The sequence below is a fragment of the Vulpes vulpes genome, chromosome 7, assembly GCF_048418805.1.
Source record: "Vulpes vulpes isolate BD-2025 chromosome 7, VulVul3, whole genome shotgun sequence".
In the NCBI taxonomy this organism is placed as follows: domain Eukaryota; kingdom Metazoa; phylum Chordata; class Mammalia; order Carnivora; family Canidae; genus Vulpes; species Vulpes vulpes.
In genome coordinates this window covers 60,157,223-60,178,664 of record NC_132786.1, presented here as the reverse complement: position 1 = coordinate 60,178,664, position 21,442 = coordinate 60,157,223, and the positions used below count along the sequence as shown (strand labels likewise).

At 44.2% G+C, this 21,442-nt stretch overlaps 1 pseudogene; it reads left to right on the top strand.

The window, feature by feature from the left end:
• The first annotated feature begins 243 nt into the window (after positions 1-243).
• Positions 244-20,034, top strand: LOC140599566 (RNA-binding protein 4B-like; annotated as a pseudogene).
• Positions 20,035-21,442: the final 1,408 nt, after the last annotated feature.

Genomic DNA, 21,442 nt, shown 5'->3' with positions numbered 1-21,442 from the left:
TCTGATGCCATCTGTCTGCTGTCGCCTCCGTGAACAGGGCTGCGGGTTCTGTGCCCCCCTCCAGCCTCGAGGTAAAGACCTGCACCCCCTCACTAGCTTCACCTTGGTTACCCTCCCTCCGTTGTGCACGGGAGCCAAGGTCCCCAAAAAACGTGTCCCGACTCCTGTGCACGTGGCCTCAGCCCCGCCTCCCAGAGCAGGTAAGTGCTGGTGCTTTGAGCGAGCTCTTTCCCGTCGCCTCGCATGAGGCCCTATTTCACAGATAGGAACGCGCTGGGTCTGTGCGAGTGTGCGGTGTGTGCGGGTGTGCGCGTGACGTGGGGATGAGACTGTAATGATGCTCACACACACAACCAGAAACCAGACCACAGCGGCATGTCAGTCATCCCTCTAGATGCCTGAGTCTATGCGGATCATACACGGGTCCTGTGACTGTGCACGGAGGTGACACGCCCGGGCTTCAGCACACGTGCTCCCCAGGATGCCCAACACGCAGCGGTCCCTCAAGAAGTGCTCCTGGTTGACACACATATGGGCTCGCCCACCAGATAGACAGCTTCCCGGGGCCGGGATCATTCAGTTTACTTCCACGTAGTATCTCAGGTCGCGTTGGTGGCCTAGAACTAAGGTCCCGACGGATATTCATAAAACTTCCCAAGGGACGCCACAGGTCACCATCGTTTTTTGAGCGTGACGGAAACCTCCGCCTTGTCCATTAAGAACTCTGCACTGCCTCCATCCCTCACAACAAAAGTGGCTTCTTCACGGCATCCATGGAGGTCCCCCCTCCGCTCGGCTGCCCCCAGAAGGCAGGTCCCCTCCCCGGGGCTTCACGCAGGTTGCTCCTCTGGGCCTGGGCCTGGGGTGGCCCTCGACCTGCGACTCCCTGCCACCCAAGGAGGGTCTGAGCACTCTCATCAGCGCAGAGGCCCACTGCTACCATTTCCCGTCTTTCCTTTTCTTTCCGTTTCCTTTATTTTTGCACATAGTAGTCATTGCCCTGCAACGTTCTATAAACTACAATTTTACGATCTGCTACTTGTCTCCCCAAAGAGAACAAAGTGTCCGTTTCCTTTACTGCTCTCGTCCTGGATTCGGAAAATGCATCTACTCTACAGTGCAGAACAGATATCTCAACAAATATTGGACAAATAGCAAGATGGGTAACCGTGCTAAGGACCCCAGGGGCCGGTCGCCCCGCAGTGTGCAGCCTGCATCAGCTAGAAGGTCATTAGAAGGGTCAGAGGACCCAAGGAAGGAGCCCGCTATTTTCTTTTCTTTTCTTTTTTGTTTTTTTTTTTTTTTGCTTTTTTCTTCTAATGAAAATAAATTAACATTCTTCTAGTTAAAATGAATTTCCCATATTTCTCAAGAGCAGCTTTCTGTGGATGATCAAGAACTTTTTCTTACCCAATTCATATTTAGAGGGTTTTTTATTATTATTTAATGTATTTTCTAAACATTTGAAAAATGTAATGTTTGCATTTTTTTTTTACAGCAAGATGAAATTACGCCTCTGACAGATTGCAACAGATTTCACCTTGAGGCCATGTGGGCTTTAAGGACGTTGGGGCTGAGGCATTGTTTCTGCACTTCGCTCAGAAGGAAATCTTGGGAGAGAAATCAGATGTAACAAAAGCACATCAGCAGCATAGATTGGCTCATGCAACCGTTTCATTATTATGGATGATTTTTAGAAAAAAAATGTATATTCACTTTATGGCTTCTTTCAGAAAACAAAGGTACTAAATGTGTGTATTTCTCATGGCTGAAATAAAGAAACAGAAGGGATGATCCCCTGTGTCTCCAAAATCAACCACCAGCATTCGGACGCAGCGTGACCCCTTCTGACACCTGCAGGAAAGGAAGCAAGTTCAGTTCTCATCCTCCCCATGATACGGTCGCCATCCATCGTGCTTGGACATCCCTCTCCTTTCATGGGTTGCGTGCAAGAGGTATTTCTCTCTGCATTTGACCGATCCCCTCTTTATGGTTTTAATGCTGTATGTAAAGAACTCTTCTTGTTTTAGGTCTCTGACGAAATGTTATTTAAAAATCGCATTCATGAAGCCATTTTAGTGACACGCATGACTATTCACCTACCCCTGAAGGAGAGGAGGAGGATGTAACCACTGCAGGAAACCGAATTTGACTTCAGAAGGAAGCCCAAGAAGGGATCTCTCAAACGTCCAATGTCCATCAAATTGTCCGCAGCGATTCGCTCTAGATTGAAATATTTTACATGAGTTCTATGCATGTTTACTTCTTTGCCAATGTTCTGTCCTATGCTTCTTTCCTATAAATTGCACCATGTGATACACAGTTGAAAAAGAACAAGAAACAAACCAGAAAAGGAAGAGAGGACAGGTGAGGCATTTCTGCAAACACCTGCTTAGTTGGTATGAAAGAGCGTTTCGGGCGGCGCCAAACAAAAGATGGGCATTCCGGCCGCCCAGGCTCTGGCTGCAAGAGGCACAGACGCAAAGTGGCCCCTGGTGGTTCCCACAGATGCCTGCAGCACCTTCCATCTCTCCTGGTCCTCGGCGACGTGACCTGGATGCTCCTCAACCAAGAAGTGAAGGCTGTACATCCTGCAGCGTTGCTGGGACAGTGGGCTCGTGAATCTCTGGAAAAGAAATGTTATGAGATGCTGTCTGGTTCCTGGGCCTACTACAGAGACGGTGATGCGGGTGGCACCTGGTCCCTGGGATCCTAGCACTTGGCCTGAAAGCTAGAAAAAAGATGTCCCAGTGTCCCGAGGCCACCCCCGTGTGAGGAGAGCAAGGGTCTATAAAGGCATGAAGGCCATTCTTGAGTCCCTCCAGCCCACGTGCCCCTGGAGGGGTCCGGGACCCCAACTTCTGGGCTTTCTTTGGGCCCGAGACCCTAGGCATTGTGTGTTTGAAGCCAGCCACCCTGCTGCAGCCCCCTGGCTTCCTGACACGGAGTCTGTGAGCACGACTAGTGTTGCTGTTCCATTGTCCCGACTCCGGGGTGGTGCGTCACACAGAAATACACCCTGAGCACGTAAGTCAAGCTGGATTAAGGAAAAAGGAATTCATTGATTGACCTCAGTCACTTATCCTGAAGCTTCCTTCCTGTGCACCCTCTCCACAGCCAAATGCCTCCAATTCCCTCGCACCTCGGGTCCTCTTAGGGCTTTCTGTTTTATTGAGTCACTTCTGTACCTCAGATGTGAAGAACTGTTCTCCCTCGTGCCCACCGCAGCATCCAATTCATTACAAATGACTTTCCATTTTGCATTCTGACTTTCCACCGGATTCTATTCTCTCCGTTTCGACACACCGTCAACAGACTCTTAACGACCTTCATCCCTGGATGCGTCTACTCTGCCACCCCTGTCTTGGCTTCCTCGCCACGCTTGCCATAGTCCTCATCACCATGAAGACCTCATCATCTTGCATTTCCTCGTACTCCTCAGTCGCCCCGCTCCATCCCTGCATGGGTACTGACATCCTTGGCAGGACTCACATGCCCTAAATGGAATCGAGCCATCTGTTCAGCCTGGTCTCAGCCTACTCTTGGTGCTGGCTTTGCTCTCATGGGACAGTCCCAAGGGCCTTCTATTTCTTGAATGAGTTACACCGTTTCCTACCATGGGGTCTGCATGCATGCTGCTCCCTCTGGAGCGCTCCCTCGCCCCTTCCCATAATGGGCTCTTTGACCTGGTTACATAGAAGTAATCTTTCAAGTCTCAGCTTCTGCTATTTGCTTGGAGACTTCCCCAAAACCATCTCCCTGAGTTTAAAGAAGAACAAAGTAATGTTTTATTCACTGAAGACAAAATTTACTGAAACCGGAGAAATACACCTTATTTTATGAAAAAAGGCTTTTCTTAGGAAAAAGCAAAAGTGCACTGACATATACGTTAACCCACAAAGGAATGCAGTTATTTTGAAGTCAGAGAGAAAATAAGCAGCCGGATTTTGATTGGCTTGCAAGAGGAGGAAGGTCTTTCATCAATACTTAATAGCCCACGTGGACCAGGCCCCTTTTTCTTTGAATCTGATAAATGCTGCTGATAGACGTCATTTGGATGAAACTCCTAAAGTAGAAATAGGAACATATGCAAATCTCCTGTGGCACTCAGTTGCGACAGCGCCTTGCCGTGTGGACACTGTCCTACTTCCGCCGCGGGCGCTGACGCCTGCCATCTTGTTCCTCTGCACCAGGAGATGACAGGTGGGCAGCTCTCCTGGGCTGCCGGGCTACCTGCCGCCACAGCGTCAACTTGGAAAGCAAGGATCAGCTCTTGTCTTCCTGGAGAGGTTTCAGTTGACACCTGCCCAAATATCCTTAGAATTTTGTACTTCAGCTCAGCGACAGGGAACCACCATTGGTCAATCTCAGCCAAACTGAGTCCCTGGAAATATTTAAAGTCCTCTCCTTGTTCCAAAAAAAAGGAACTTGCCTATGAAGGCACTGGGTGGTGACTGCCCACCTGCTAAAGCAACTTCAGCACTTTCTAGGTTCACTCAAAAGCAGTATGAAACTCCTCTGCTGGCCTTTGTCACCCCTGCTGGTCTGGTTGACAGAGGCTCACACTCCAAAAGCCCAGAGCTTCTATATGCAAATATGATTACCTGAAACTCCAGTGGTTCGATGGAAGAGGTGGCAGAAGGGCAATGGGATACTAAGGCTAAGAAAATGCTGGGGTTTAGTGGGAGTCATAGCATGGTTCATGGACACTGGCTGTGCGTCTGGCCCTGCCTTCTTTGCATGCACCCAGGGCTGGCCAAATACTTGAAATCTGATGGGTATCATGTGGCTGGCCAGCCCCAGAGAGCCCTCCTTCCACCTCCATTCTTTAAAGCCCCCCCACTGGGATATGCACACAAGTTCCCAACATCCCCCATTACCTGGACCTAGTTGGTTTGACTTTCTATGCCTCAGGCTGCCTGTTTTTGCCTTATGAAATTATTTTCTTGGTGAGAATATAGAGCTCAAAGCCTGAGATACCCCAGGAAGATGGTCTTGATACCTTGTCATTTGACAAGGAATTTATATCTAATCAGACCAAAATTAAAAATCAATTAAATGAGGGATCCCTGGGTGGCGCAGCGGTTTGGCGCCTGCCTTTGGCCCAGGGCGCGATCCTGGAGACCCGGGATCGAATCCCACGTCGGGCTCCCGGTACATGGAGCCTGCTTCTCCCTCTGCCTGTGTCTGTGCCTCTCTCTCTCTCTGTGTGTGGCTGTCATAAATAAATAAAAATTAAAAAAAAATATTAAAAAAAAATCAATTAAATGAGATGCAATCCAAACTGAAGGTCCTAATGACGAGGGTTAACGAGGTAAAAGAACGAGTGAGTGACATAGAAGACAGCTTGATGGCAAAGGCAGATACTGAGGAAAAAAGAGAAAAACATAGGCCATGAGGATAGGTCAAGGGAAATAAATGACAGCCCCAGAAGGAAAAAATCTACGTTTAATTGGGATTCCCGAGGGCGCCCAAAGGGATAGAGGTCCAGAAACTGTATTTGTACAAATCATAGCTGACAACTTTCCTAACTGGGGAAGGGAAACAGGCATTCAGATCCAGGAGATAGAGAGATCCCCCCTAAAATCCATAAAAACCGCTCAACACCTCGACATTTAATAGTGAAGCTTGCAAATTTCAAAGATAAAGAGAAGATCCTTAAAGCAGCAAGAGACAAGTAAGCAGTAGTTTTTATGGGGAGAAGCATTAGGACAACAGCAGACCTCTCCACAGAGACCTGGCAGGCCAGAAAGAGCCGGCAGGATTTAGTCAGGGTCCTAAATGAGAAGAACCTGCAGCCCAGAATACTTTATCCAGCAAGGCTCTCATTCAGAATACGAGAGATAAAGAGCTTCCAAGATAGGCAGGAACTGAAAGAATTTGTGACCACCAAGCTGGCTCTGCCAGAAATATTAGGGGGACCCTGGAATAGAAAGAGGAAGTCCAAGGAAACAATCCACAAAAAACAGGGACTGAATGACGAGACTAAATTCCTATCTTTCAATAGTAACTCTGAACGTGAATGGGCTTAATGGCCCCATCAAAAGGCGCAGGGTTTCAGACTGGATAAAAAAGCAAGACCCATCTATTTGCTGTCTCCGAGAGACTCATTTTCGACATAAGGACACCTGCAGCCCGAAAATAACAGTTGGAGAACCATGGACCATTCTAATGGTCCTCAAAAGAAAGCAGGGGTAGCCATCCTTGGAGAAATTAAAGATTGTCCCAAAGACTGTAGTAAGAGAAGAAGAGGGCACTATATCATCCTTAAAGGATCTATCCAACTAGAGGACCTAACAATCATGAATATTTATTCCCGAAATGCGGGAGCTGCCAAGTATATCAATCAATTAATAATCCAAGTTAAGACACACTTAGATAATAATACACTTATACTTGGTGACTTGAATATAGTGCTTTCTACAATCGACAGGTCTTCTAAGCACAACATCTCCTAGGAAACAAGAGCTTTAAATGCTACACTGGACCAGATAGATTTCACAGATTGTTACAGAACTTTATGTCCAAACACAACTGAATACACAGTCTTCTCAAGTGCACATGGAGCTTTCTCCAGAATAGACCACATACTGGGTCCCACATCAGTTCTTAACCGATACCAAAAGATTTGGATCATTCCCTGCATATTTTCAGACCATAATGCTTTGAAACTAGAACTAAATCACAAGAAATTTGAAAGGATTTCAAACACGTGGAGGTTAAGGACCATCCTGTAAAAGATGAAAGGGTCAACCACGAAGTCAGGGAAGAATTAAAAAGATTCATGGAAACTAATGAGAATGAAGATACAACCACTCCAAATCTTTGGGATACAGCAAAAGCAGTCCTGATGGGTAAATACATCACAATACAAGCATCCATCCAAAAACTGGAAAGAACCCAAATACAAAAGCTAACCTTGCACCTAAAGGAGCTGGCGACAAAACAGCAAACAGATCCTACTCTTAGCAGAAGAAGAAAATTAATAAAGATCCAAACAGAACTCAATGAAATGGAGACCAGAAGAACTGTGGAACAGATCCACAAAACCAGGAGTTGGTCCTTTGGAAGAATTAATAAGATAGATAGACCATTAGCCAGCCTTATTAAAAAGAAGAGAGAGAAGACTGAAATTAATAAAATCATGAATGAGATAGGAGAGATCACCACCAACACCAGGAAATAGAAACGATTTTAAAAACTGATTATGGGCAGCTATACGCCAATAAATTAGGCCATCCAAAAGGAATGGACACATTTCTGGAAAACTACAAACTACCAAAACTGGAACAGGAAGAAATTGAAAACCTGAACAGGCCGATAACCAGGGAGGAATTTGAAACCGTCATCAAAAACATCCCAAGACCAAAAGTCCAGGGCCAGATGATTTCCCAGGGAAATTTTATCAAATGTTTAAAGGAGAAACCATACCTATTCTACTAAAGCTGTTCCGAAAGATAGAAAGAGATGGAGTGCTTCCAAACTCGTTCTATGAGGCCAGCAACACCTTAATTCCAAAACCAGACAAAGACCCCACCAAAAAGGAGAATTAGATGCCAATATCCCTGATGAACATGGATGCAAACATTCTCAACAAGATACTAGCCAGTAGGATCCAACAATAGGTTAAGAAGATTATTCACCATGATCAAGTGGGATTTATCCCCAGGATGCAAGGCTCGTTCAACACTCATAAAGCAATCAATGTGATTGATCAGATCATCAAGAGAAAAAACAAGAACCATATGATCCTTTCAATAGATGCAGAGAAGGCATTTGACGAAATACAGCATCTATGCCTGATCAAAACTCTTTTCTTTAATAAATTAATTTTTATTGGTGTTCAATTTACCAACATACAGAAAAACACCCAGTGCTCATCCCGTCAAGTGTCCCCCTCAGTGCCCGTCACCCATTCTCCCCCACCCCCCGCCCTCCTCCCCTTCCACCACCCCTAGTTCGTTTCCCAGAGTTAGGAGTCTTTATGTTCTGTCTCCCTTCCTGATATTTCCCACACATTTCTTCTCCCTTCCCTTATATTCCCTTTCACTATTATTTATATTCCCCAAATGAATGAGAACATACACTGTTTGTCCTTCTCCGATTGACTTACTTCACTCAGCATAATACCCTCCAGTTCCATCCAGATTTTTTTTTTATAAGAACAAATCTTTATTTTCTTTTTATTTATTTATGATAGTCACAGAGAGAGAGGGAGAGACACAGGCAGAGGGAGAAGCAGGCTCCATGCACCGGGAGCCTGACGTGGGATTCGATCCCGGGTCTCCAGGATCGTGCCCTGGGCCAAAGGCAGGCGCCAAACCGCTGCGCCACCCAGGGATCCCAGTTCCATCCAGATTGAAGCATATGGTGGGTATTTGTCGTTTCTAATGGCTGAGGAATATTCCATTGTATACATAAACCACATCTTCTTTATCCATCATCTTTCGATGGACACCAGGACTCCTTCCACAGTGTGGCTATTGTGGACATTGCTGCTAGAAACATCAGGGTGCAGGTGTCCCGGCGTTTCGTTGCATCTGAATCTTTGGGGTAAATCCCCAACAGTGTAATTGCTGGGTCGTAGGGCAGGTCTATTTTAAACCTTTGAGGAACCTCCACACAGTTTTCCAGAGTGGCTGCACCAGTTCACATTCCCACCAACAGTGTAAGAGGGATCCCTTTTCTCCCCATCCTCTCCAACATTTGTTGTTTCCTGCCTTGTTAATTTTCCCCATTCTCACTGGTGTGAGGTGGTATCTCATTGTGGTTTTGATTTGTATTTCCCTGATGGCAAGTGATGCAGAGCATTTTCTCATGTGCATGATGGCCATGTCCATGTCTTCCTCTGTGAGATTTCTCTTCATGTCTTTTGCCCATTTCATGATTGGATTGTTTGTTTCTTTGGTGTTGAGTTTAATAAGTTCTTTATAGATTTTGGAAACTAGCCCTTTATCTGATATGTCATTTGCAAATATCTTCTCCCATTCTGTAGGTTGTCTTAGTTTTGTTGACTGTTGTTGTCATTTGCTGTGCAAAAGCTTCTTATCTTGATGAAGTCCCAATAGTTCATTTTTGCTTTTGTTTCTTTTGCCTTTGTGGATGAATCTTGCAAGAAATTACTGTGGCCAAGTTCAAAAAGGGTGTTTCCTCTGTTCTCCTCTAGGATTTTGATGGAATCTTGTCTCACATTTAGGTCTCTCACCCATTTTGAGTTTATCTTTGTGTATGGTGAAAGAGAGTGGTCCAGTTTCATTCTTCTGCATGTGGATGTCCAATTTTCCCAACACCATTTACTGAAGAGTCTTTCTTCCAATGGATAGTCTTTCCTCCTTTATCAAATATTAGTTGACTATAAAGTTCAGGGTCCACTTCTGGGTTCTCTATTCTGTTCCATTGATCTATGTGTCTGTTTTTGTGCCAGTACCACACTGTCTTGATGACCGCAGCTTTGAAGTACAACCTGAAATCTGGCATTGTGATGCCCCCAGCTATGGTTTTCTTTTTTAAAATTCCCCTGGCTATTCGGGGTCTTTTCTGATTCCACACAAATCTTAAAATAATTTCTTCTAACTCTCTGAAGAAAGTCCATGGTATTTTGATAGGGATTGCATTAAACATGTAAATTGCCCTGGGTAACATTGACATTTTCACAATATTAATTCTGCCAATCCATGAGCATGGAATATTTTTCAATCTCTTTGTGTCTTGCTCCATTTCTTTCATAAGTGTTCTATAGTTTTTAGGGTATAGATCCTTTACCTCTTTGGTTAGGTTTATTCATAGGTATCTTATGTTTTTGGGTGCAATTGTAAATGGGATTGACTCCCTAATTTATCTTTCTTCAGTCTCATTGTTAGTATATAGAAATGCCATTGATTTCTGTGCATTGATTTTGTATCCTGCCACACTACCAAATTGCTGTATGAGTTCTAGCAATCTTGGGGTGGAGGCTTTTGGATTTTCTATGTAGAGTATCATGTCATCAGTGAAGAGGGAGTGTTTGACTTCTTCTTTGCCAATTTGAATGCCTTTAATGTCTTTTTGTTGTCTGATTGCTGAGGCGAGGACTTCCAGTACTATGTTGAATAGCAGTGGTGAGAGTAGACATCCCTGCCTTGTTCCTGATCTTAGGGGAAAGGCTCCCAGTGCTTCCCCATTGAGAATGATATTTGCTGTGGGCTTTTCTTAGATGGCTTTTAAGATGTTGAGGAAAGTTCCCTCTATCCCAACACTCTGAAGTGTTTTGATCAGGAATGGATGCTGTATTTTGTCAAATGCTTTCTCTGCATCTAATGAGAGGATCATATGGTTCTTGGTTTTTCTCTTGCTGATATGATGAATCACATTGATTGTTTTACGAGTGTTGAACCAGCCTTGTGTCCCGGGGATAAATCCTACTTGGTCATGGTGAATAATTTTCTTATTGTGTTGTTGGATCCTATTGGCTAGTATCTTGTTGAGAATTTTTGCATCCATGTTCATCAGGGATATTGGTCTATAATTCTCCTTTTTGGTGGGGTCTTTGTCTGGTTTCAGAATTAAGGTGATGCTGGCCTCATAGAACGAATTTGGAAGTACTCCATCTTTTTCTATCTTTCCAAACCGCTTTAGGAGAATAAGTATGATTTCTTCTTTAAACGTTTGATAGAATTCCCCTGGGAAGCCATCTGGCCCTGGACTCTTGTGTCTTGGGAGGTTTTTGATGACTGCTTCAATTTCCTCCCTGGTTATTGGCCTGTTCAGGTTTTCTATTTCTTCCTGCTCCAGTTTTGGTAGTTTGTGGCTCTCCAGGAATGCGTCCATTTCTTCTAGATTGCCTAATTTATTGGCATATAGCTGTTCATAATATGTTTTTAAGATTGTTTGTATTTCCTTGGTGTTGGTAGTGATCTCTCCTTTCTCATTCATGATTTTATTAATTTGAGTCTTCTCTCTCTTCTTTTTGATTAGGTTGGCTAATGGTTTATCTATCTTATTAATTCTTTAAAAGAACCAACTCTTGATTCTGTTGATCTGTTCCACAGCTCTTTTGGTCTCGATTTCATTTAGTTCTGCTCGAATTTTAATTAACTCTCTTCTTCTGATGGGGGTGGGGTCCATTTGCTGCTTTTTCTCTAGCTCCTTTATGTGTAAGGTGAGCTTTTGTATTTGAGTTCTTTCCAGTTTTTGAATGGATGCTTGTATTGCGATGTATTTCCCCCTCAGGACTGCTTTTGCTGCATCCCAAAGATTTTGAACGGTTGTATCTTCATTCTCATTAGTTTCCATGAATCTTTTTAATTCTTCCTTAATTTACTGGTTGACCTTTTCATCTTTTAGCAGGATGGTCCTTATCCTCCATGTGTTTGTGTCCTTCCAAACTTCTTGTTGTGATCAAGTTCTAATTTCAAGGCATTATGGTCTGAGAATATACAGGGGACCATCCCGATCTTTTGGTATCGGTTCAGACCCTATTTGTGACCCAGTATGTGGTCTATTCTGGAGAAAGCTCCATGTGCACTTGAGAAGAATGTGTATTCAGTTGAGTTTGGATGTAAAGTTCTGTAGATATCTGTGAAATCCATCTGGTCCAGTGTATCATTTAAAGCTCTCGTTTTTTGGAGATGTGCTTAGAAGACCTGTCAAGGGTAGAAAGAGCTAGATTGAAGTCACCAAGTATAAGTGTATTATTATCAAAGTATTTCTTCAGTTTGGTTATTAATTGGTTTAAATATTTGGCAGCTCCCACATTCGGGGCATATATATTGAGGATTGTTAATTCCTCTTGTTGGATAGAGGCTTTGAGTATGAGATAGTGTCCCTCTTCATCTCTCACTATAGTCTTCAGGATAAATTTTAATTTATCTGATATGAGGATGGCTACCCCTGCTTTCTTTTGAGGACCATTTGAATTGTAAATGGTTCTCCAACCTTTTATTTTCAGGTTGTAGGTGTCCTTCTGTCTATAATGAGTCTCTTGTAGACAGCAAATAGATGGGTCCTGCTTTTTTATCCAGTCTGAAACCCTGCGCCTTTTGGTGGGGTCATTAAGCCCGTTCATGTTCAGAGTTACTATTGACAGATATGAGTTTAGTGTCATCATGATATCTATTCAGTCCTTGTTTTTTGTGGATTATTCCACTGAACTTCTTCTTAAAGGGGAATTTTAAGAGTCCCTCTTAAAATTTCTTGCAGAGCTGGTTTGGAGGTCACATATTCTTTCAGTTCCTGACTGACTTGGAAGCTCTTTACCTCTCCTTCCATTTTGAATGAGAGCCTTGCTGGATAAAGTATTCTTGGTTGCATGTTCTTCTCATTTAGGACCATGAATATATCCTGCCAGCCTTTTCTGGCCTGCCAGGTCTCTGTGGAGAGGTCTGCTGTTACCCTAACATTCCTCCCCATAAAAGTCAGGCACTTTTTTTCTCTTGCTGCTTTAAGGATCTTCTCTTTATCTTTGGAATTTGCAAGCTTCACAATTAAATGTGGAGGTGTTGAACGGTTTTTATTGATTTTAGGGGGGGGGGATCTCTCTATTTCCTGGATCTGAATGCCTGTTTCCCTTCCCAGATTAGGAAAGTTTTCAGCTAGGATTTGTTCAAATACATATTCTGGCCCTCTGTCCCTTTCGGCGCCCTCGGGAACCCCAATTAAACGTAGGTTTTTCTTCCTCAGGCTGTCGTTAATTTCCCTTAATCTGTCTTCATGGTCTCTTAATTGTCTGTCTCTTTTTTCCTCAGTTTCCCTCTTTGCCATCAACTTGTCTTCTGTGTCACTCACTTGTTCTTCCACCTCGTTAAGCCTCGTCGTTAGGACTTCTAGCTTGGATTGCATCTCATTTAATTGATTTTTAATTTCTGCCTGATTGGACCTAAATTCTGCAGTCATGAAGTCTCTTGAGTCCTTTATGGTTTTTTCTAGAGCCACCAGTAGCTGTATAATTGTGCTTCGAAATTGGCTTTCTGACACTGAATTGTATTCCAGATTTTGTAACTCTGTGGGAGAGAGGACTGTTTCTGAAACTTTTTTTGATGTGAGGTTTTCCTTGTAGTCATTTTGCTCAGTGCAGATTGGCCTAAAACAAGTTGTATTGGGAAAAGGAGGAAAAGAGAGGGAAGGAAAGAAAAGAGAAAAAAAAAAAAGAGAGAAAGAAGAAAAAAGGGGGTAAAAGAGAAAGAAAAAGAAAGGTGAAAAAAAAAGGGGGGGGGGAGTTCAATCAGAAATCAAAAGAACCAATCAGAAATGAAAAAGAAAGAAAGACAAAAAAACACAAAACAAAACAACAACAACAACAAAAAAACAAAAAACAAAAAACACGTGGGAGTATCTTCTGATTCTGTATACTTTGAAAAGAAATCAACAGAAGCCATCAGAAATACTTTGAAAAGCAATCAAAAGAAGCAATCAGAAATCAAAAAGAAAGAAAGAAAAAAAACACAAAACAAAACAAAACAAAAAACCCAAAAAACACGTGGGAGTATCTTCTGATATCTTTGAATCAGAAATCAACAAGAAAGAAAGAAAAAAAAACACAAAACAAAACAAAACAAAAACAAAAACAAAAAACAAAAAACAAAAACCACGGGGGAGTATCTTCCGATTCTGTATACTTTAAGTCCCTTGACTTCCCCTGGAACTGGTCAGTCTAGCTGGTCTTCTGGGGGAGGGGCCTGCTGTGCTGATTCTCAGGTGTTAGCACTTGGGGGAGCTGCTCTGCCCCCTGCCTGGTGCAGGGCTCAGTGGGGGCTGTTCACCCCGTGAGGCCCCAGGAGGAACAACCGCAGTGGCGGGGCCAGCTCTGCAGCCCTAGAGTCAGCTCCCGCAGTAGCTCCAGGGCTCTCCTTCTGCAGGGCCTGGGGGCTCCGGGGCGGGGCCGCTGATCTGCTCAGCTCCGGGCAGGAGCGTCCTTGCTGTCCTGGGCCCTCCCGGCCTCTGCCTGTCCCGGGGGAGGCCAGATCCTGGGCTGTGTCCCGGCGCCCTGTGCTCTGGGGCCTGCGATGTTGGATTCTCGCTCCCACCCCGCAGCCCCCTCCCCAGAGCCGCCACCCGAGCGCCTCCGAGCTGCTCCGGGTCCCGCCCTGCGCGCTGCAGCCCTTAGGGAGCTCGGCGCACCCCCCGGGGTGCAGGTGTCTGTTACTGTCCCAGGGAGCCCGAGGGCATCCCCGCCCTCCTGGGTCCTGCTCTAACTCCCTGGGAGCCCCTTTCCGCCCGGGAAGGTTGGTGCAGCTCCTGCTTCTCCGGGACGGGGCTCTCCTGTCCTGGGGACACTCGCCCCGGCCTCAGCCCGGCTCCTCGCGGGGCCCTTCCCCCTTGGAGGCCTTTTGTTTCTTTATTTCTTTTTCCCTGTCTTCTTACTTTGATAGAAGCGCGAACTCTTCTCACTGTAGCATTCCAGCTGTTCTCTCTTTAAATCTCAGGCCGAATTCGTAGATTTTCAGGATGATTTGAAGGTTATCTAGGTAATTTGTTGGGGACAGGTGATTTGGGGACCCTACTCTTCCGCCATCTTCCTGATCAAAACTCTTGAGAGTGTAGGGATAGAGGGAACATTCCTCAGCATCTTAAAAGCCATCTACAAAAAGCCCACAGCATATATCATTGTCAACTTGGAAGCACTGGGAGCCTTTCCCCTAAGATCAGGAATGAGACAGGGATGTCCATTCTTACCACTGCTATTCAACATAGTACTAGAAGGCCTAGCCTCAGCAATCAAGCAGCAAAAAGAAATAAAAGGCATTCAAATTGGCAAAGAAGAAGTCAAACTCTCCCTCTTCGCCGATGACATGATACAGTACATAGAAAACCCAATAACTCCACCCCAAGATTCCTAGAACTCCTACAGCAATTCGGCAGTGTGGCAGGATACGCAATCAATCCCCAGAAATCAGTGGGATTTCTGTACACTAACAATAAGACTGAAGAAAGAGAAGTTAAGGAGTCAATCCCATTTACAATTGCACCCAAAAGCATAAGATACCTAGGAATTAACTTCACCAAAGGGGTAAAGGATCTATACCCTAAAAACTACAGAACACTTCTGAAAGAAATGGAGGAAGACACAAAGAGATGGAAAAATATTCCATGCTCATGGATTGGAAGAATTAATAATGTGAAAATTCCAGTGCTACCTAGGGTAATTTACACATTCAATACAATCCCTATCAAAATTCCATGGACTTTCTTCAGAGAGTTGGAACAAATCATCTTAAGATTTGTGTTATGCTGAGTGAAATAAGTCAATCGGAGAAGGACAAACAGTGTATGTTCTCATTCATTTGGGGAATATGAATAATAGTGAAAGGGAATATAAAGGAAGGGAAAAGAAATGTTGGGAAATATCAGGAAGGGAGACAGAACATAAAGACTCCTAACTCAGGGAAATGAACTAGGGGTGGTGGAAGGGGAGGAGGGTGGGTGTTGGAGGGGAATGGGTGACGGGCACTGAGGTGGACACTTGACGGGATGAGCACTGGGTGTTTTTCTGTATGTTGGTAAATTGAACACCAATAAAAATTAATTAAAAAAATAAAATAAAATAAAATTGTTTAAATAGAAAAAAAAAAAAAGATTTGTGTGGAATCAGAAAAGACCCCGAATAGCCAGGGGGTATTAAAAAAGAAATCCATAGCTGTGGGCATCACAAGGCCAGATATCAGGTTGTACTACAAAGCTGTGGTCATCAAGACAGTGTGGTCCTGGCACAAAAACAGACACATAGATCAATGGAACAGAATAGAAAATGCAGAAGTGGACCCTCAGCTCTACATTCAACTAATATTCGACAAAGCAGGAAAGACCATCCACTGGAAGAAAGACAGTCTCTTCAATAAATGGTGTTGGGAAAATTGGACATCCACATGCAGACGAATGAAACTGGACCACTCTCTTTCACCATACACAAAGATAAACTCAAAATGGGTGAGAGATCTCAATGTGAGACAAGATTCCATCATAATCCTAGAGGAGAATACAGGCAACACCCTTTTTGAACTTGGCCACAGCAACTACTTGCGAGATACATCCATGAAGGCAAGAGAAACAAAAGCAAAAATGTACTATTGGGACTTCATCAAGATAAGAAGCTTCTGCACAGCAAAACTGAAAGACAACCTACAGAACGGGAGAAGATATTTGCAAATGACACGCCAGATAAAGGGCTAGAAACCAAGATCTATAAAGAACTTATTAAACTCAACACCAAAGAAGCAAACAATCCAACCATGAAATGGGCAAAAGACATGAACAGAAATCTCACAGAGGAAGACATACACATGGCCAACAAGCACATGAGAAAATGCTCCGCATCACTGGCCATCGGGGAAATACAAATCAAAACCACCATGAGATCCCACCTCACACCAGTGAGAATGGGGAATGTTAACAAGGCAGGAAACAACAAATGTTTTTTTTTTGGATAGAGAATATTACTGCTGCTTTAATTTATGTAAACATTCATTATTGCTGTGTGAGACAAGTCCACAACACTTTAACATGAAGAGGAAATGACAGGAAAATGTCCATTCAAAGCTACTATAAAAAGAAAACAAAGTAGGAATTATTACTTTTATCTGATGAAATTATTACCTGAAAACCACTGTGAATCAAGGAAAAGCTGTAACACAGTATCACACATGATTTAGAGGCCATCAGGCAAGCAAATTCAAATATGAAAAAGCAAATCAAGTTAGAAATTCTGAAACCTCAGAATAGAAATATATTTAGGGGGGAGGGGCAAGATGGCGACAAATGTTCTTTTGTGTCTGCTTTTTTTTTATTTAAAAAAAGACCATGATTCTTTGAGAGGTGATACAAGATTGCTTTCCAGTCAGATCATAATTTCCACAATTTCTGTAATAACTATAAATTTGAAAGTTTCCCACTCTCCCCACCCCAATTCACTTTTGGCATTGTGTGTGAAATGTCACTTCCAAAAAATGGGGGAAAATATGCTGAATACTGGGTTTTCATCACACAGGACTCCTTTCCTAGGAAAAATTTTCTGGTGCTAAATTGAGAATATTCATACAACAATGCTTAACAATATCTCATCAGTAAAAGCCATTTTCTAACCAACTCTATGGCTGTCTGAGAAGAAAATTACATAGAATAGCAGCCAATTCTCAGAGGTAAAAAGGCAATGGCTTATCTTATCCTTTTCCACTTCTCCTAATTTTACATTCAGAATTAGAGCAAATCTATGAGAGGTAGCAGAAGGTCTGACACAGGCTCTGGCTTCATGATTTGAAAATACAATTTCAACTCACCACATTCTTCAGAAGAACTCATTATACTTAAAAGAAACACACAAAGAGGCTCTCTTAACCTCTGCATGCAGAGGTTGGCCAGAAGGACATACATTGGTTACCAGCAGAGAAGGATGGGCCTAACCATCTGGCAATTAGGAGATGGTGTATCCAAAGATATAGTCTTGATCTGGTTAGAAAACTGTGTCATTTGTAAAGTATATTACTCTCGAGTCTTCACTTACTCTGCTAAAAAGAAGCTTCTACACAAAATCAGGATGCTACAGGAGAGAAATAGCTAACACAGGCTATCATTGGCTAATATTTAAATGCAAAGAATTCAACTTTCATTTTCAATATGTGGGAAGGGTTTGTGAGCTTGTTACCGACGTATTTGGCCCAATTCATATTTATTTTTATTTTTTCACTGTGCTTCAGATCTATGGGGTATTGCCAAAAAACTTATCCCAAAAATCTCTGAATTTTTATTAGAGCTTAATGGATTTATTTGAATACTTCTGTTAAGCTGATAAGAGTTAGGGAGAATCTTATCCTACTCCCTCCCCCAGACCTAATTAGACGTTTTTATTTCAAAACAAAAGATGGTGATATTATAAAACTAGGGAGGGAAATAAGATGCTATGACAGTACACTTCTTTTTAGTTAACACTTATTTCTTACCTATAGCACTACGTATGTGATAAAACTTTTGGGAAGCAGAAGGGAAGAAGGTAATTCCAAAACCTCCCAACAAAGTAGCCATTCCAATGCATGGACAAGGGCTTATTTCTTCTGCCAGCCACTGATTCACAAATATTTTCCCCATATAAAGTAGTATGTGTGAATGAGGTTGGGGAGAGCAAGGAATACATCAAGGAGTCAACTCTACTCTTCTCTTAATGAGCCCGCCCTATGTCCTTAGTGGTGACTGACTTCATCCGCCATCTTGGCTTTCAGATTAAGCAACATCTTTCTTTAAAACTTTCTTGTTCTTGCTGCTTTTCTTGCCATTCTTGTCTTTGTTCTCGGACATTTTTTTTGGCTCTGATTTCTTTCCTTAGGTCAAAGAACACCTTGTCCACATTGGCTCGTGTTTTAGCCGATGTCTCCACGTACTGCACGCCCCACTCCTCTGCTTTAGTCCTCGCCTCTTCGATGGGCACCTGCCTCTCTCCTCTAGGTCGGACTTGTTTCCCACGACAAGCAATGGACTTGCCTTTTTTTTTTTTTCTGGACCACATATCCATAATGGACATACAGTGCCCAAGGCCCTCAGATACAAGAAAATATCCTCCTTGTCTACACTATACACCAACCAAGTAACAAATGCTGCCCACATCCTGGGCTCTCCTGGAAAGAGAGGTTCCTATAGACACTGGCGTGTGACCCTCCACATCCAGCTGTGCATTGAGCCTTGGGAGGCATAGCTACTGAGGTCTCCTCAATGCAGGAGAGACTCAAGCTTGAGGCCACTGGCTTATCCCACCTGCAGGGGGAGGTCTCCCCTGTTCTTCCTCAGTCCCTTGCTGGATGCCACCATACCAGAGGAGGTCACCCCTCCCCAGTCCCCTTGGCTATGTAGGGAGCCCCAATGACATCAACTGAGTGAACTGCAATGGAGTTTGTCTACTTTATGGATGGTATGAGCACCATGCTACAGGGGGGAGCTCATGTGGAATATTTACGTCCCTAATAAAGGACACAACCCACCCAACAGTCAGCAAAAGAAGCCAAGCTTTAGGCTGCCATTTAGCACTGGATGCCCTGGTCAGCAAATGGCTCCATCAGCACCTCTTACAAACTCTTGGGCCACTGTCTAAGAGTTGTTCCTTTTAGGGTAAGGAACTCAGGGCACTCTTGCCTCAGAGACACCCCAAATATAAACCAAAATCACAGATGGCCCCCACATGCAGTAAGGCCACAATGCAAGGCCTCCCTGTGACACCACTTGTCCTCCTTGGTGTTCCAACATTACAAATCATGGCCAGACCCTCATTTTGCTTCTCAGGATACATAGTGCTGGCCTTACAGGAAGGACTCAATAAATAAAATCCCACCTCCCCTGGAGACCACAAGCAGCCAGGGGAACTGAGAGGCACACACTGTCTCCTCAAACCACTCCTATTTAAGCTACAAGGTGTCAAATGAGCCTCCAGTGCAGTTATCCACAAGCCGAGTTCGGACTGCCCCTGGGATGGGAGACCAGAGTGGCTGCTATCACACCGATGGGAAAGAGGGGCACTGGTCAAAAGAGTGTCCAGTAGATTGTACAGGTCATGTGGCGGACTTTACCGAGCAGTATAACGGACAGTATGGAGCAGTGCGCACGCCTTCCCCATGGGCTGCGGGGAATCCATGTGTTACAACGATGCATATGGAGCACTCGACTCCTAGAAGCGTTACCGGGTCCGCTCTTATGAGGCAGTGGCAGCGGCAGCAGCAGCCTCTGCGTACAACTAGGCGGAGCAGTCCATGTCCCATCTGCCTCAAGTCCAGAGCACAGCTGTGACCAGTCACCTCAACCCCACTTCTGTTGATCCCTACGACAGACACCTGTTGCCGAGCTCAGGGGCTGCTGCCACTTGGGCTCTATGGCTGCTGCCGCTGCCAACACCTCGTCCTATTATGGAAGGGACAGGAGCCCCCTGCGTCGCGCTGCAGCTGTGCTCCCCACGGTTGGAGAGGGCTACGGTTATGGGCCAGAGAGTGAGCTGTCGCAGGCTTCAGCAGCTGCACGGAATTCTCTGTATGACATGGCCCGGTGTGAGCGGGAGCATATGTGGACCGAGCGTGGTGCTCAGCCTTTTAAAAACTGGAGGTAGGGGGATCCCTGGGTGGTTCTGATGTTTGGCGCCTGCCTTTGGCCCAGGGCTCGATCCTGGAGACCCGGGATCGAATCCCACGTCAGGCTCCCAGTGCATGGAGCCTGCTTCTCCCTCTGCCTGTGTCTGTGCCTCTCTCTCTCTCTCTCTCTCTCTCTGACTGTCATAAATAAATTAAAAAAAAAAAACTGGAGGTAGGATCATTGCGGACTGAACCCTCGGGCTGCGGTCATATATGAGAACTTGCTCCGCGCGTCCCCCTTGCCGGGATGTTTCCATTGCTTCATGTTTCAGTAAACAAAGGAGTTTCTGACCAACTGTGTTTTCTTTCTTAATTTAATTCTTCTAAGTTGACTTTTCTTTCCTCTTGATACTAGTCCCTGTAGCCTTTCACTCCATTCCTTATATTCTCAGCCTCTGAGCAGCCCTAGGTAAGGATTATGCTGGCATCCCCTTTTTCCTGTACAGTGGAACCCCCTCTTATCTTGCTTTCCTTAGGAATTGAACCCTTCTCCCTGTCTACCTGCAACATCTCCTTTCCCTTTAAAATGACCATGTAGTGGCAAGAGACCTTTTACTCTTCTGTTAGCTCTGGACTCTAACATTGAAGCTAATCTTCTGAAACTGCTAGGACCATTGGGGTTTGGGGTGGAGGTTGTTGTTTTGTTTGTTTGTTTTCTTTTATGTCTGACCTGTGATCGTGGTGCAGCATTAGCTGAAATTTAGCCTTGTTTTACTTCACCCCTCCCACTTTTCTTTAATATTTTGACAAATAAACGTTTCTAACACTTAAAAAAAAGTGAGAGAAAGAGGGAGAGTACGAGCAGGGGGAAAGACAGAAGGAGAGACAAAGCGTTCCAAGCAGACTTCTTGCCGAACATGCAAAGCTTGGCATCTGGCTTTATCCGACAACCAAGAGATCATGACCTGAGCCAAGGTCAAGGTGGATGCGTAACCGACTGAGCAACTCAGATTTTATTGATTTATCCATGAGAGACACAGAGAGAGAGACAGAGACACAAGCAGAGGGAGAAGCAGGCTCCATGCAGGAAGCCCGAAGTGGGACTCGATCCCGTGTCTCCAGGATCATGCCCTGGGCCGAAGGCAGGTGTTCAACCACTGAGCTACCCAGGAGAGGAAAAAAGGGGTTTCTGAGGCAGAGCAGCATAAAGAGAAACAAGGAGACATGAAATTATATGGCTTTCTCACACAACACTGGTAGTGAACTATGGCTGAAATCTCAAAGGCTGCAGGTGGAGTGTTAATATGTTTTCAATGATGCATTTACAAGTTTTGACTTATTCTATAGTCAAAGAGTGAGTTATGAGCAGAAGACATGATTCTTTCTGTATTTGTATTCAAATTAAAATGGAGTGGAAGCAAAAAAAAAAAAAA